The sequence below is a fragment of the Wyeomyia smithii genome, chromosome 2, assembly GCF_029784165.1.
Source record: "Wyeomyia smithii strain HCP4-BCI-WySm-NY-G18 chromosome 2, ASM2978416v1, whole genome shotgun sequence".
Lineage (NCBI taxonomy): Eukaryota > Metazoa > Arthropoda > Insecta > Diptera > Culicidae > Wyeomyia > Wyeomyia smithii.
In genome coordinates, this window is record NC_073695.1 from 110,192,337 (window position 1) to 110,208,115 (window position 15,779).

A 15,779-nucleotide genomic window follows, 5' to 3' on the forward strand; every position below is an offset into this window, starting at 1 on the left:
TATTACCGCATTATTGGCTTCCTCAGATCAATTAGTACGTGCTTAGCAGGCAACTTTCGATTCCGAAAAACCAACTGGCGGCTACATTGTATTATGCGGCTTTACCGCAGTCTGATAGCTTACATCCGAGTGCTGGCGGCAATCATCGCGTTTTAGTTTTATCCCATTTATTGGCAGTCAGCAACGCCCACGACAGCTGCAACAATTCGAGCTGTAAATCTTCATTAAAGATGCGTGCCAGTTTGACCTACGTGTTACTGTCTTTCGCGTTTTAGTACCATTTGACTAGCATAATACGCTTAGCATAGTCAGAGTAAGGTTAGTGGATGGGGACCCTAATTTAATTAAAACTCTATTCTGTGGAGATAGAATAAGTGAAACAGAGAACATGATATATTTATTTCGAATTATTCAAAGATACCGTATTGGGGCAGAATCGAGTGTATACATATGAATTGTTCTAGCACAGACAAACAGACGTGCCACTCGATGACGATTTCATCGACCAGAAAAATAACGATAATTTTGAAATTTTGCTTAGTGGGCAATAATGCCGCTGGTGTCGTTATAGGCAAGCTTGCACATTTATTATCTGAGACAAAAACCATCAGCAGTGCCGCTTGTGTTAATTTAAGCAAGTGTGCACACCCAATAGCAAAGACAAAAACCGTTTTACGAAAATAAGTTAGTAGGCAATAAGCTCACATGTTGGCGCATGAGTGTAACGTTTCGAATAAGGACGAAGATTTTTCAGAATTTTCGTTCGAAGAGGCACGTCTGTTTGTCTGTGGTTCTAGTATCATAAACAACAATCTTTTATGCCTCCCAAATACGTCGTATTTTGGCTTTAGAACTCAATTAGACTGACAACGTTTAGATTCGGAGCGTCAGACTGAAAATAAATGACAGTGCGCTTCTTGAAGTACTAAAAGTCAGCGTTGGGAGAGTATCAACATGTTAAAGAGGTAGATAGTTTAAAAATACTGGGGGTAGTTTTTTATAAAAGTTGGTACCTAACAGTAAACCACAATTATAATACAGCTATTAACAATATAAAAATACAATTAAAGAAACACAGTTCCAGGAACTTAAACTTGATTCAAAAATGCTGGATTTTAAATATATTCATTCTTTCGAAATTGTGGTATCTTGCACAAATTGTGGTTGGCTGCAAGAGTGATATCGTACAACTTGAGGGCTGCGGAGCCGTCTCTATTTGTATTTAAAAAAATAATAAGGAAAACAAGATGGAACAACAGGAAATATTTCACAAAAATTTTTGGAACTAGATTAAACATATGATAATTGACTGATTACATCAGGATTACCTTTAGGCTAGATTTAGGATTATGTTTGTAACACAACTTATATTTATATATAAATAAAAAAAAAAAACATTGATAACTCAATCCTACTGAAATTTGATAATTGTCTTGCAATTAAATATATTCATAGATCTAAGAAAACAAAAAACTTCAAACCTCCAGTATTAATATTTAATACCAGTTAAATTCTTCGTTTTAATTTATCTATTCATAGTTACACTTTTCTACTACCCACCATCGTATTATACATACCAGATATGGTTTGTCCTGATACAAAGTAGGTGCTTATTTAGGCTATGTTGTGTTTGTTGAAAATTTCACATCAACCCTCATCGCAATACCGTGTTTCCTTTCGGCCGGTGCACATAAGACGGTCCCTATATAAAAGAGTGGCCAAAACTACCAAAATGCGAATTTCATATTCAGGATGTTTTGAGCACATGATTTTGTAGTATTTTATCTTTATTTTCATAATTTTTGAATGAAATCTTGATACAAAAAACGGTTCATGTTGAAAAATGCCTTCAAAGTTACCTATTTCAGAAACGGAGAAAAATAGTTTTTCTGAATATTTTGGAATATATAAAAGCCTATCAAAGCTATCATGGTATGTTCACATATGATTGAAAGCTTATTAAATTAGTTTCCTAAAACAGGATGGGTAATGGATTTCAACCCTACAGAGTCAGTCGCAGGCCACATTGAAAATATGCGTAATTTTCCTAATTTTGACCATCAAAAACATTAAATGTAAGCACGTGTAAGCACAGCACCTAATAGTGTGTCTGAGAGCCCTACTTGTGCCCTTCAAGAATATGTATTAAAAGTTCGCGGAAAATTTGCGTTTTGGTAGAAAAAGATGATTAAAAATTTTCCATTTTTTTGCAATTTTTGAATTTTTGGGTGATTTATCAACAAAGTTTTTTGTATATTATAGCAATTTGGTTCAAAACACACTAAAAAAAACGTGAAATTATTAGATTAATTGGTTTATTAGAATATACGTTGTTTAAAACATATGTTAATAGTTTGAGTAAAATTTACGTTTTTGTAGAAAAAGATAATTTAAAATTTTTAATTTTTCACTTAATTTTTTGGAGTTTTATGTTAACTTATCAACATATGTCATAACAAGGATCATACGAGGTCATACGAGGAAGTTAATAATATCGATTTAGTAAGTTTATTCATACAACCTAGAACAGAAAATGTTATAAACGATTGCATTGAATTGATCAAGCACCGTTTTAAAACAGTTTTTTTACAAACAATACCGTAGAAAACTGTATCAACATTTGGCTCTACAATCGAGATTTGCTAAATCGTTTCGTCTTCAGTAGTTTTGTTTGAATTGAATAGATTTACAACTTTGCTGAAGAAACCATAGCTCTTGCATGATCCTACCAAAAGTTAGATTCGTGCGCCATCTCTGCGGACAAATCGCGAACTAACTCTCAAATCCATAAGAAGCGTTTTACTATTATGTGCATCTTTGCTGAAAACAATAATCGGTTAACTCGTTCCACTGAAGAGTTATTTACATTTATTCGAAAACACAAGACATTTGCCTCAGTAAACGTGGTTTATAGACAGCCCCTTGTCAGTACAAAACTTTTTTTATATGTCATAATCATCTGCAGTGGAAAACCAACAATTTGGCACAAAAAAATGAATTTTGGCCGGAAATTTCAATTTTCCGACCATTGTGCGGTGTTTGACATACTTTAAACACCTCACTGACATCAAAGCTACTTTTCGTTCGAAGCAGGCAAGACAATTGCATTGGTGACGTGACAAAATGGTACAGACTAAATGCACTTATATGGTCAATCCATCTATCTACCGTTGCTGTTGTGCTTTAGAACGTTTTGCGCCTTGCCTTGTTCATTTATTGCTAGTTTTCCTTTAACCTTTCGATGGCCGTCGATTTTCAGTGACCGTATTAGGTTGTTTTACTAACGATTCTAAGCTTTAGGGGTTGTGACTGAGTCTAATTATTTGAAATTCTGAAAAATCCTATTGTGCTTGTACTTAAAAAGACGAATTATTATGTACATCATGGTACTATACAACCTGTTTCAGGTGCTTTTAGTTCTTAATCTACAATTTTCTCTCAAAGAGGGCCAACTTGAAACTTTCAATTAATTTGATTTATTTATTGCTTCAATATCTTACTTTCATCACTCTGGCAAATTCTCTGGAATTGCTCCGCAAGGCAATATTTTGTTTGAATGAAAACAGTTTAAGGTTTATGCATTTTTTCCTGTATGGACTCATCACTGCGACCAGAGACATTTGATCTATTGTGATATTGCCAGGGTGTTTTCTGTACTCCGTACTTCATATATTGGCAGTATCACTATTGAAGTGAGTGATACGCTTATTTATATCCGTGCTTGTGTTTGAGTTTACTTTTCCGTTTCAAGCTTACCGCTCTACTATACCGAGCCTCTTTGCATCCTACCAATATCGCCTAGTTAGGCGTCGTACACAAATTACGTAAGGCATGAAGTGGTGGGAGGGGGGTTGAGTCTGCGTTACTTATTGTTACATAGGGAGGAGGGGGTAGTTGAGACAGGTACGTAACTGCAATGTTTAATCAAAATTAAAAATTTGGAGGGGGTCGGGTTGTTCAGCGTTATGTAATTTTAAGGGTGAGAGTCATATCAAACGTTGCTTATTGTTACATAGGGGGGAGGGGGTCTGAAATATAGATGAGATGAGAATAAACCCATGTTGAAGTCCGTTGACAACCAAATGGCCTGATTTTACTAAAATTCGAACCCACGACCACCCGCTTGTCAAAGCGGACTCTGTAACTTTGCGATAGCGGAGCTCCCCCTAAGTTTTATGCAGAGTTGTACCTGATACGGAGAAAAACCTTACAGGTATATAGGTAGTTCCTGGGTAACTCTGACAAAGTTGTCTTGCCTCTTGTTTAATAATCAAGATTCAATACGTTTTCATAGATTTTTTTTCCTTGGTGCTACATTCCGATTCGGAACTTGACCTTCTGTTTACTATACACAGACTTCGCAGCCAACCGTTAAGTGTACAAGACAATTGCGGGGCTAGCGCTACGATCCTACTGACACTAGCAGTCTCTCCCGAGTCAGGACTCGAACCTACGACGACTGGCTTGTTAGGCCAGCATCGTACCCCGAGACCAGCTGGGGAGAGACGTTTGCATAGATTATATACATTTATTAGTGTTTTCTATTTAATTTCTACTCCCAACACCATAAGCTCAATTTTACTTTCCTTACCAATCAGCTCCAGGCTGAAGTGTTAGCCATGCCGTCTGCGGAGGCCCCGCAGGTCATCTTCCACTTGCTCCTTTGAGTCCCCTTGCTCGCAGTCGGATCGTTATCGAGAACCGTTTTCACCTGGCTATCGTCCAACAGTCTTACGTTATACCCACTACCCAGATTAACGCAGCCTGATTTTCGCTGATTGGATGATGAGTGGTTCTCCCAGCAGTCGATGCAACTCGTGGTTCATCCATCTTCCTTCTGTACTGCATAGCAGCCCGCTGTACACAACACTTTCCGTTCGATGACCCCAAGGGCGGGTTGGTCCTCGATGAGTACAGTCCAAATGTCGTGGCCGCAGAGAACTACTGGTATGAGTAATGTTTTGTAGATGATCAACTTTGGGCGGTGGTGAATTTTACGGTAGACACGATTCCCTGTCATAGGGCGTCGACAGGTTGCCACCGTCTTCCCTGGAACCTCGTGTACTCAGTCTTCGAAGCGTTTATGGTCAGTCCGATCCGTTCTGTTTCAGCCTTCAATGTGATGTACGTCTTTATGATTTTCTCAAGAGTTCGTATTACTATTTATGTCAATGTCATCGGTAAAGCCAAAGAACTGAACGAATTGAATGTGTCGATCGATACCCGCCCTTCGCAACATGCCTTCCAAAGCAATATTAAAGAGCAAGCACGATAGTTCAATACCTTGCCGTAACCCTGTCACAAAATACCTCCCAGCTGGTCTCGAGGTACGATGTTGGCCTAACAAGCTAGTCGTCGTATGTTCGAGTCCCGACTCGGAAGAGACTGTTAGTGTCAGTAGGATCATAGCGCTGGCCCCGCAATTGTCCAGTACACTTAACAGTCGGCTGCGAAGTCTGTGTATAGTGAGACAGAAGGTCGAATTTCGATACGGAATGTAGCACCAAGGCTTTGCTTTACTTTTGACGAAAATACTCAACATGAAAGAACACTCTCCGAGATCCGAGAACTCGACAGTGTCCTGAAAATCGAACAACGCACACCACATGAGTCATCAAGTCGACGATCGTGCCTAATCTTCCAAAGCTGATCCCGATCGATTGTGTCGTACGCCGATGTAAAGTCGATGAAGAGATGAGATGGTTTGTGGACACGTTGTATTCACGGCATTGCTGCAGGATCTGTCGTATCGCGAATATTTGGTCCGTGGTGACATAGACATGCCCAGAATCCTACCCAGTATTGCACACGACCTTCCCCGCAACCTTACACCGTGTTTCAACAGCTTGCTGAGAAGTTGGTCAGCTCCAGCTTCTTTATTATTTTTCAGCCAGTTGATCTTACCTTCTGCCTACTTGGTAGCTGGTCGTTATTCACGCGTATGCAAGGTCTACGGCTACTTCATCGTCGTCCTTTGCTTTGTTAAGGTGTTCGACTGCTTCCACCTTTCAATCACTTCACACTTGTTCGTGAGAAGGTTGCCGCCAAGGTCCCTGCACACATCGGCTTGCGGCCCTTAGACTTCGCGGAAACTGTTCAGCTTTTCATTGGATTTTCGTGTGCCATTAGTACAGTTCCTTTCATCGCTTCGCGATCTCGTTCTTCCTGCTGTCGCTTTTTCTTCGATAGACCGAGTTTTGTTCAGGTAGCGCTCCACGTCCGCCCTCGTTCGGTGTTGCAGCATTCTCGCTTGTAATGCACTCTGCCTTTTTACTAACTGTTGCCTATGGTTAGTTAATCTTGTGGGAACATTTTCCATTGAGTAGCATGTTTTAAGAAAGGTACATATACTGTGATTGTACAATTTCACGCAATTGAAATCTGCAAAAAACATATTTGATTTCGATGAGCATTTGTGTATAGTTTTTAATCAGAGAACAGACTTTTTCAAAACGGCACACAGTGCGTTGAGCCATAGACAAAAATCGGTTTTCTTTATTTTTTATTTAGATGCACCAAGTACCCAGAAGTGTTCACAGATATCTCCTGGGTTGTGAACAAGTATTGGTGAGCTTTAGGAAGCATCACGAATAGTAATACAAGCATAGCAAGCGTCAGCGTCCAGAGCAATCATTAGTTTCACATTTCGTGCTAAATTGTCGCGCGTTTTCTAAACGTTGGTAAAACCTAATTACTTCGTGTATTCCAATACAACAAAATGGAAAATAACAATCAAGGTTAGTGCAATATAATTCATTGATAGAGAGACTTGGTTTCGATTGCGTGTATGATTTATCGGTATGATGAGTTGGTGAAGGTATTAATCCTTAAAAAAACGCGAACTCAAACTTTCGTTAGCGTTTTAAAAAAAGTTCCACCGAGTTCCTCTCTAAAACATACATCAAAAGTTCGCTTGAAGTGTCCTCTACAAAATATATAAAAATTAGCTGCAACTTCCTGCAACTCTGAGAGATTTTTTATTTTTCGTATGTCAATGCCGATCGTTCGTGAAGCGGCAGATATTTGAAAAGTCGTTTAACTGCAATGCAAGCAAAAGAACATCATGTGTATTTCGATATTGTCTCTACCAGAAGACACAGTCGAGCATGTTTATGAAGATTTGCACAAGTTTTCTGCTGTATATTGTCCGGAATTGAACTCGAAATGGGAGAAATGCAATAGAATAAAAAAGTATTTTATGAAAAAGCATGAAATTTGGTTGGAGTCACCGCTTGCTCTTCCTCGTTTCGGTGAGAATAATAATTATGAATACAACCACATTTCTACTCGTGAGCGTCCTCAGAAACTTTCTGAAAGCTGCTCAAGGAGAATTAAAAAACGGCGAGTTGCAGAGCTCGTTGAAAATAACTCCCCAAAAGAACTAGTATTTGCTGCTACCGTTTCGAACAACTATTTGTTACTCTTGTAATTAAATATATAAAAAATAATACGTAAAAGAATACCTAAAAAAATCTTTTTTTTCGTTATAATTGCGCATAAGTCACTTTTGCAATTATGTAAAAGTAAGTCAAACATAGAAACCGCAGCTTTCGTTACAATGTACAACTTTCACAAAGAGATTAAGGGTTTCTGGTATAGGATGAGTGCGTTGGCGTTTGGGACAGTTTTAGGATTTAGTGTATCACATAAGACCTTTATGCATTTAGTAGCTCTTAAGGTGACGAACAACTTTCCTTGTTACATCAACATGTTTTATCGACAAAATCGTGTAGTTTTGATTTTTGTCCCGTCTCACCCTACATTCAACGCACTGTGAGGCATGATGATAAAAAATCCGTTGTTTACAAATTTTTCTAGTTGGGTGTTTTTTGAAGCTTTTCTAGAAACTCGTCCATGTTGGGCAATTGTTTACATTCACGAAGATTCGTATTTCGATCTTTTCAGTAAGCTGCACGATATTCAGTTGGTTCAAAAAAAAAATTACTATCATGTATTCAACTCTAAAACGCGCCGTTCAATGTTAAAGAAGGTTTTGAAGAAGTTGTTGGAAATTAAAATCTATTTTTTTTATTTTTTCGGTTGGGTTTCGACTGAGCAGATGGATTGAAAACGGATGTTTACTACTATCCGACGTTTCGGCCAGGGGTTTTGGCCTTTTTCCAGGGAGATAGGGGCCATCCACATACCACGTGGACAGCTTTGGGGGGGGGGGGGGGGGGTTGGCTGATGTCCACGGTCCATACATTTTTTTTTAGAATTTATATGGGCAGTTGTCCACGGAGGGGGAGGGGGGGGGTCGAAATCGTTGAAAATCTGTCCACGTGGTATGTGGATGGCCCCATAGTCTATCGTTTTTCCGTCAAAATTTCTGCTTTCTGTTGGGGGTCATTGTTCGATTTAAGTGGCTATCTGCATAGCAATTGAATTCTCAATATTTAAATTTTAGAGCTATTTTACACTAATCACTGCCGTACCGCACTGCACTGTCTGAATTTATCTGCAATTTCTTTTCATTTTTTTGGTCTTGTTTGTACAACACGAAAAACATGTGAAAAAGTTGAAAGATTATATGTAATAAATAATTTTACTTAGTTCAAAATTATCATTAAGCAAGGGATGAATTCAATCGTCGTTTTTACAGATAATACATGTTGAAAATGGTTTGTTTGACATCAACAGAATTATGCAAACTGAACTCTAATTTTTGATAGTAGTTCATTAGTGAACATAGGAATAATAATGATACATGCTACAACAAGATATCGACGAGTCTTTGGCGTCATCCATAAGTACAAGTAAAAAAAATATAAGTAATGTTCAAGATATTTCGTCATAGATTGGTTATATACACCGTTTTACAAGAGCTTGGAAAACGAAAATAGAAGCACTAAAGCTGAATACAGGTTAGAATAGTCAAATACAATTCACAATGTCCTTGTGAAAGTGAAAATATTGATAGACATTGTAGAAAACCTAGAGATGTGAACCATATTTTGTGAAAGTTCACCAAGAAGTTGGAGGCAACCTTGCCGTACCAAATCTCAGAACCTTCAACATAGACATTTCTGTTTTCAATTGTTTTCATGACCACGTCACTTCATTACAAGTTTATTGATTATTTTAGTAAATATACTCATTCTTATGCTTTACGTGTCGTTTTGTCTACATTGCTTCGGCAGTATTTTAACACAAAAAGCACGTGCCCCTTTTAGACCCGTCTGCGCTCAAGTGCAAGAGGATGGTCAAAGCAAAGTAGACACCACGTCACATCACGCAGAGTTTGGTAATGTGTTCATTATACTCCAAAATAAATCAGGAAAAAATGGAATTAATATTTTTATACCTTCGGCTCGAGTGTGAAACTGCAAATTCCGAAACACAGATTTCCAGACATCCTGCCTTATAAATACAACCAATCTAATCTGCAATGCAAAGATTCATTCAACTTGGCTAGGCCTTCACTGCTCATAAATGGTGCAGATTTGCTTTTTCATTCGTGGTTATATATGACGTCAGACAATTACTTTTGCCGCCGCTTTTGCACTTTGCCATGCTGGTTATTCGATTTATGTAGAGCACTTCATTCATTCGAGTTCCGACCGACAGCGGTATCGCCGCAAATGGTAACATATATACTATATTCATATGTTAGAACCCAACGAAACACGTCGCCCTCCGACCTCTGCTCTTGGGAAGCCGACAATCACTCATATGTCATGAGACCCATTTGAGTTGGCGTTTTTTTTTGTGATGCGCTTATTTTCGTTTCAAGCTCAATGGATTGCATACAACGCGAGTACACTCCTTCTGCATTGTCTGAATGATGCAGTATAGGTTTCATGCATCACCAACACTTTGTGTATACCACCATGTTGCATGCTAAGTGTGTATGATTATTTAATTTATTTCAATTCACTGGAAAACCGTCTGCGTTTGGTGCGTTCTGTTTTTCATCAAATCAGGGTCGGGTTGGAGCTGTTTTTTCCCTGGTACCACGGCAATAAACGGTTGGATAGTGGAGTGTTCAATACCTGATTCACCAGTAAATTCGAACAGGAAACTCCTCTATGCATTTTAATAGTAGTTAGATTAGTGAACCAAGGAAGTTCAGAAAAATCACAATCATGAAATTTTTAAAACAATTTGGTCAAAGTAGTGCCATAACTGGTATCATTGCGTAACAGCCATAACTGGTGCACTTTCCATGACTAAGTCACCTACTTATTACATTATTACAGAGACAACATGCAGATTAAATCGGAGTTTGAATCAATAAATAAACAAATTCATTATAGCAAAGTGAACATCGAGGAGACATTGAGAATACACAATATAAAAAAAAACACATTAATCCACTTAAACACGTAAACCGTTTTACTATAATAAATATTCAACAATTCAATCTTTTATATAATAGTTTGAAATATATAATAAAAACACTGAACATAAATGATTCCTTCGAAAATCATAAAATCATCGTTCGATGGATTCAACTAGTTTTATACATTCATAATTCAATACCTGCTTTCCAGAACACGGTTGAGCTTACAAAGAAGTTTATACATGCAAATAGGTTAGAAATGACAAAGATTTTACTATTTAAACGCTCGAAAAATTAATGAGCCCTTATTTCCTTACACTGAAATACCTTGATGGCTTCGTCTTGAAAAAATAAGTTACTGGTAAGAGAAACCTAATTTGTGCTCTCCGGTGCAGTAGTTTAGTTTTGCACAACCAACTAATTACTAATTGTACATGATCTAATCCCAGGGTCGTACGACCGATCGTTGTATGATTTCTAACGGCAGATTAAGATAATTAGTATTGGAACGTAGCGTAGCTCACAAACGGGTGACGGTGAGTTGTCTCTGATCGTTGAAGAACCGTATCAAATCGAAACGCCAAAAAAATATTTTTCAAATGTTGATATATCAACCAACTTTTCGGTCATGGTCCACTGGTAAAGAGCCGTTTGCCTGTGATGCTGTATAGCATATATACTGTACTTATTTATCTACATGGCGCATTCATTAAATTGATGACGATCGATACCAGTTATTCTGTACGAAGACTTACATATGACTGCACTGTCCGCTCTCTACGTTTACGTGACTAATGCAAGACATGTGCAAAATGTGTGCTGCTAGAAATGATGTGATTTTGCGATGAAAACTTGTTCACTCATATTCATGGGGGCTGAGTCCACGCTAACAGTAATGAAAGGAATATGACAGTACCGTGTTTGAATAGTTCGTTTAAGTGCAATAACAACTTTTTAATATAAAGTTCTCAGTTCTAACACAAATTTCCAGCTGATTTGGAAATAATAACATGCAACGGCCTTCACGTAAATTGCACAACTTAGTTTTAAACTCTCGTATCGATTTTCTGATGCAATTTGGTTAAGCATCTTGTTTCGCAATTGAATAATGTTTTTAAATTTATTTTTCGCAAGCATATTCATGGACGTCACTCAGAGCAAATAATAATGGATAAAGTAAATTGCCTCGGTGAATCATCAATCGTCGTCATATAGGAATTTGTTAACGCAAGTGGCTGGACAAAAGTCATCACTTTGAAGCTGTTTACTGTGGCTTGCTCCACTGAATTATTATTTAGTGCGCTTGTGTAATATGTGGAACTTGATTAACTTCGATAGGTAACGTATTGCTTGGATTCACACCAAAATTCATTTTAGTGAACCCGCATGCAAAATAGGCTAACATTTTACCATTATCCTTTTGCGACGACTGACGTTACTTTGTTGTAACACCAGCAAACCAGAAGTACAAATTTGATTTATGACTTTGCGACTAAACGCCATATTTTATTTCCTCTATAGGAGGAGGGTGTATTGGATGTTTCCATTCAACGTCAACTCCTACCGAGAATGGTATCATTTTTCAATCTTCTTTACCTGTACAGCCCGACACAGGAGATAGGTTTCGCATAGTGTAACTGAAATTGAAAGTGTTGTCGGTACCGAAGAAACGCCCTGCGGTGCTTCAATTACTAGTTGTCAAGCGCAAATCAAACACCGCAAATGTAACGTGAAGCAAAAAGCGAAAGTTTCACGTTGTTTGTTCCAAGAGGTACCTTCTTTGTGGGTGCAAAAGTGTGCAGTGAAATCCGGTTCATGATGGAAATAAACTGTTATTTATAACAACCGAATACTTAGTATTACAAATGGTGCGGTCAGACGACAAATCAATTTTACAGTATCGCGTGCTCAATCCAGCAGTTTGGCTTGATCTTTTTTTTAATTAATATACAGTTTTGATGATTAGTAAGAAAAGTTTACTAATCTTCATCCATTGCGAAATTCGAAAAATAAATGTGTTTTTTGCATCTTTTTTGCACAAATACATAAAATATATTGTGTATAGCCACTGTTACCAAACTACAAATGCGTCCCCATTGATGGATTGCATTTATTTACTTACAGCGATAAGCAATTGATCACAATTGAGCACATCGATTTGTTTTTTTATGCCTGTCCCTTGCACGCCGGCACCTATTGCTGGGAACAGTAATAAAAGTTTTGTGCCTTAATTGTTCCAATTAAAATACAACTGTTTTACTCCTATGTGTACATCGTTTTCTTTTTTTTTCTTTCTTGTGAACATCGAATGTTCACATCAAGGGAACAATTCGATCTAAGGATGACTGCGGCATAGCCGTGAGAGTAAAAGCATTGGACATTCATAGAAAGACTAACAAATTTTACGACTGTTATAGATGCCTTTTCATACATTATAAGAAAAGTAGATGAATTTTACCTTGCACGCATCTACACATTGTGCATGGAAAGTTGACTGTGCGACTGCTATTTGCTAAAAAATAGCTGTACATTTCGCAGGGGGTCCGATTCAGTACATCTCAGGGGAAGCTCCAACAAGCTGTGTGTTATTTGCAAACCTTAATAACATTCGAACAGCATGATGACAGTAATTTAAGGCAGTTGTTGCCTTCAACGTGAACTGAACTTCGTCCGTACTGGCAAAATTGAACTAAATAAAGTATTTCCTACTTTCGTTTGCGAGGACAACCGTAATGTTGTGAAGTCGAGTACATCTTGTTTTCAAGTATAATCCTGAGTTTTTACGCAGAATGTACTGGCGAAAACTGGTTGTTGGATTGGCAATTTGTCAAAGTTGTGTATGTGTATATATAAGTGCGCGTATGAGTGATAACGAAAAAATAGATAGAATTATTCAAATTTTTTAAGGGTACAAAACTCACTTATTGGCAAACCACAGTGACCACAAGTTCGAATCTAAGTAGAATCAATCCATTCTTAACTTAAAAGTTTACTCACAAACTCCCCATGAATCCTTTTCATACGTTGTTTTTCAAGAAAGACTGCAGATGTGTCACCACTCTTCTAAATTACTCAACGATTTCAACATTGAGCATGTCAGCGTACTTGATAGAGAAGGTGCCTTCAGCACATTGGTTTAGAATGAATTCCATAAGCATTCTTGAAAATAAAACTAGATTGAAATTGATTCCACATGCATCCAAAGATTGACCTTGCGACTTTTTTATAATCTGCAAATGCATGATGAATCGGATTTCGGAACCGTTCAAACTTAAAAGATATTTGAAATGATTGGTTCTATCGGAATAAAAACATTCTCGCCTTTTAGCTTCTGTACATCATCACGACTCTGGAAATATCCATATTGGGTAATATTCAGGAATTCTCAGTTGTTAGCATAGCATAGCATAAACAGCTGCACAACGTTGTAGTTGGTGCTAGCAACAATACTCTGCTTACGAGAACAAATCACCTTTGTTCCTGAGCAGCAATATGAAATTTGGGATCTAATTAGATGTTACTAAACAAAGATCAGATGTCTCCAGAGAACTGTTACCGCCCTGGCCACGTCCTTGCAACTGTTGAGGAACGGAAAAGGAATGTTAGTCCAACATTTACTTAAGAGAACCGCAGAGAACTCTACGTGCTCTCATAAATGTTACATGAGATGGGAAATTTTAGTAGGAAAGGGAGACCCTGGGATACATCTGTTAGATGCTGCGGATCGATAATTGATAATATTATAAGTATTAATTTTGAGAGCTAATAAGAGCTGAGGCTGTTGTGATTTACCGACTTTCTAGTTTGAATAGTATTTTATCAGTTGAATTTTTAGACTATTTTTATACCAATTTTACTATTTTATGTTTTGTGGTTATGGGTGAATGTATACATAGATAATTTAGTTATACGTTTATTATTATCCACCGATTTGACATAATTGTTATTAGTATCAAATTAATCTTCAGACAGCCAGTCTAAAGTAGTTTTACCCTCATCATATATTTCCATTACATCTAAACTGATAGTCGAATATCGTCAAATAAGACCCACACGAACAAAGTCCAATGTTATCCGAAAGGCATACAAGAAATCCTCTGTATATTTATAAACTTTCTATTTAAAAATTAGTTGATTTTCCTTTTACTCTCAACCAAAAATACATACAAAACAGATTCGTATGAATCTACCTCTACACGTCGATAATCAAAGCAAAAATAAATGCAACGCCGCCTATATGTCAAAAAACAATTGGTTAAATATATAGTATGTCAACACCAGCAACTCAAACAAAAAAAAAATCTAAAAAGATAATGTCACTTATCTCGCACAAAATCCTCCAAAGACTGCATATTTCGATAGGTATGTTGTTTGGGACACCAACACTAGTAATTTTAGTAGATTTCACCATTTATTTTCTTGAAAAACACAGTTTAAATAAAGAAATTACGTGGAGATAAAAGCGCGCACAAACAATTGGCCTGTTCTAACATTTCATATATCATATTAAGGAATTTTCAGTTGTTTTCCAGAAACAGGGAGTCGTCATCATGGATTTCAAAATGGCATGTGGAGCCAATTTCTGGCCTCTGAACATTATTCTGATTCCGAAAACACATGTTGAATGATATTCTGGCATTTTTAATTGTTTTTCAGAAACCGGAAGTCTCCTAGAAATTAAAATGGCGTCCAGCGTCGACATTTGGCTTCTGTACATAAGCCCGATTATCTTAGGCTATTTTCCGGATTTTTTTTTCGAAATATATGTTTTATTTGTATGGAGATCCCACCTTCCAGAGTAGGAAGGAGTGTTGAACCATCATCAAACATTTCTAGTTTCCAAAAACCTCCACTTACCAAATTTGGATCCATTTGCTTGATAGTTCTCGAGTTGTACAGAAATTTATTTTTTATTTGTATGTGATCCCTCTCTCCCAGAGTAGGGAGGGGTGTCAAATCACCATGATAATATTTCTTGCTCCAGAAAAACTCCACATGCCAAATTTGGTTCCATTTGCTTGATTAGTTCTCGAGTTGTTCATAAATTTGTGTTTCATTTGTATGGGACCCTTCCTTACCAGAAGAGGGAGGGGCCTCGAACTATCCAAGCCACCTTTCCCGCCCTCTAAAACCCCTACACAAAAATTTTCATGCCGATCAGCTCTTTTTTTATCAAAGGGGGGGATTTGGTAGTAGCTTAAGTATTTATGATAAATATTAGTAAGTAATGAGTATGTGTGTCCAATCACAAATGGTGACTTCTCAACACTGTTAGAAATTTGTAATTTTAATTGTTAGGATTTGTTTGCTTTCGCAATTAGGACTTATCATTCGTAGGGATTTAAGCCTACTTGTCAGAAAAGGGGAAGTAAACTTACAACTAACTTAATTGCTAACTTATTGGCTATAAAGAGAGCTTATCGTAGCAATTGAGGATTGCAACGATTTTTGTCGAAAATTGTTAATAATTTTATTTGACATAGCTTCTAATGGCTCA

The 15,779-nt window shown here is 37.3% G+C and overlaps 1 protein-coding gene across 4 annotated transcripts in view; it reads left to right on the top strand.

The window, feature by feature from the left end:
- LOC129722596 (LIM and SH3 domain protein Lasp) overlaps nt 1-15,779 on the top strand; it is a 78,356-nt gene that overhangs the window by 43,702 nt on the left and 18,875 nt on the right. The window lies entirely within an intron of this gene.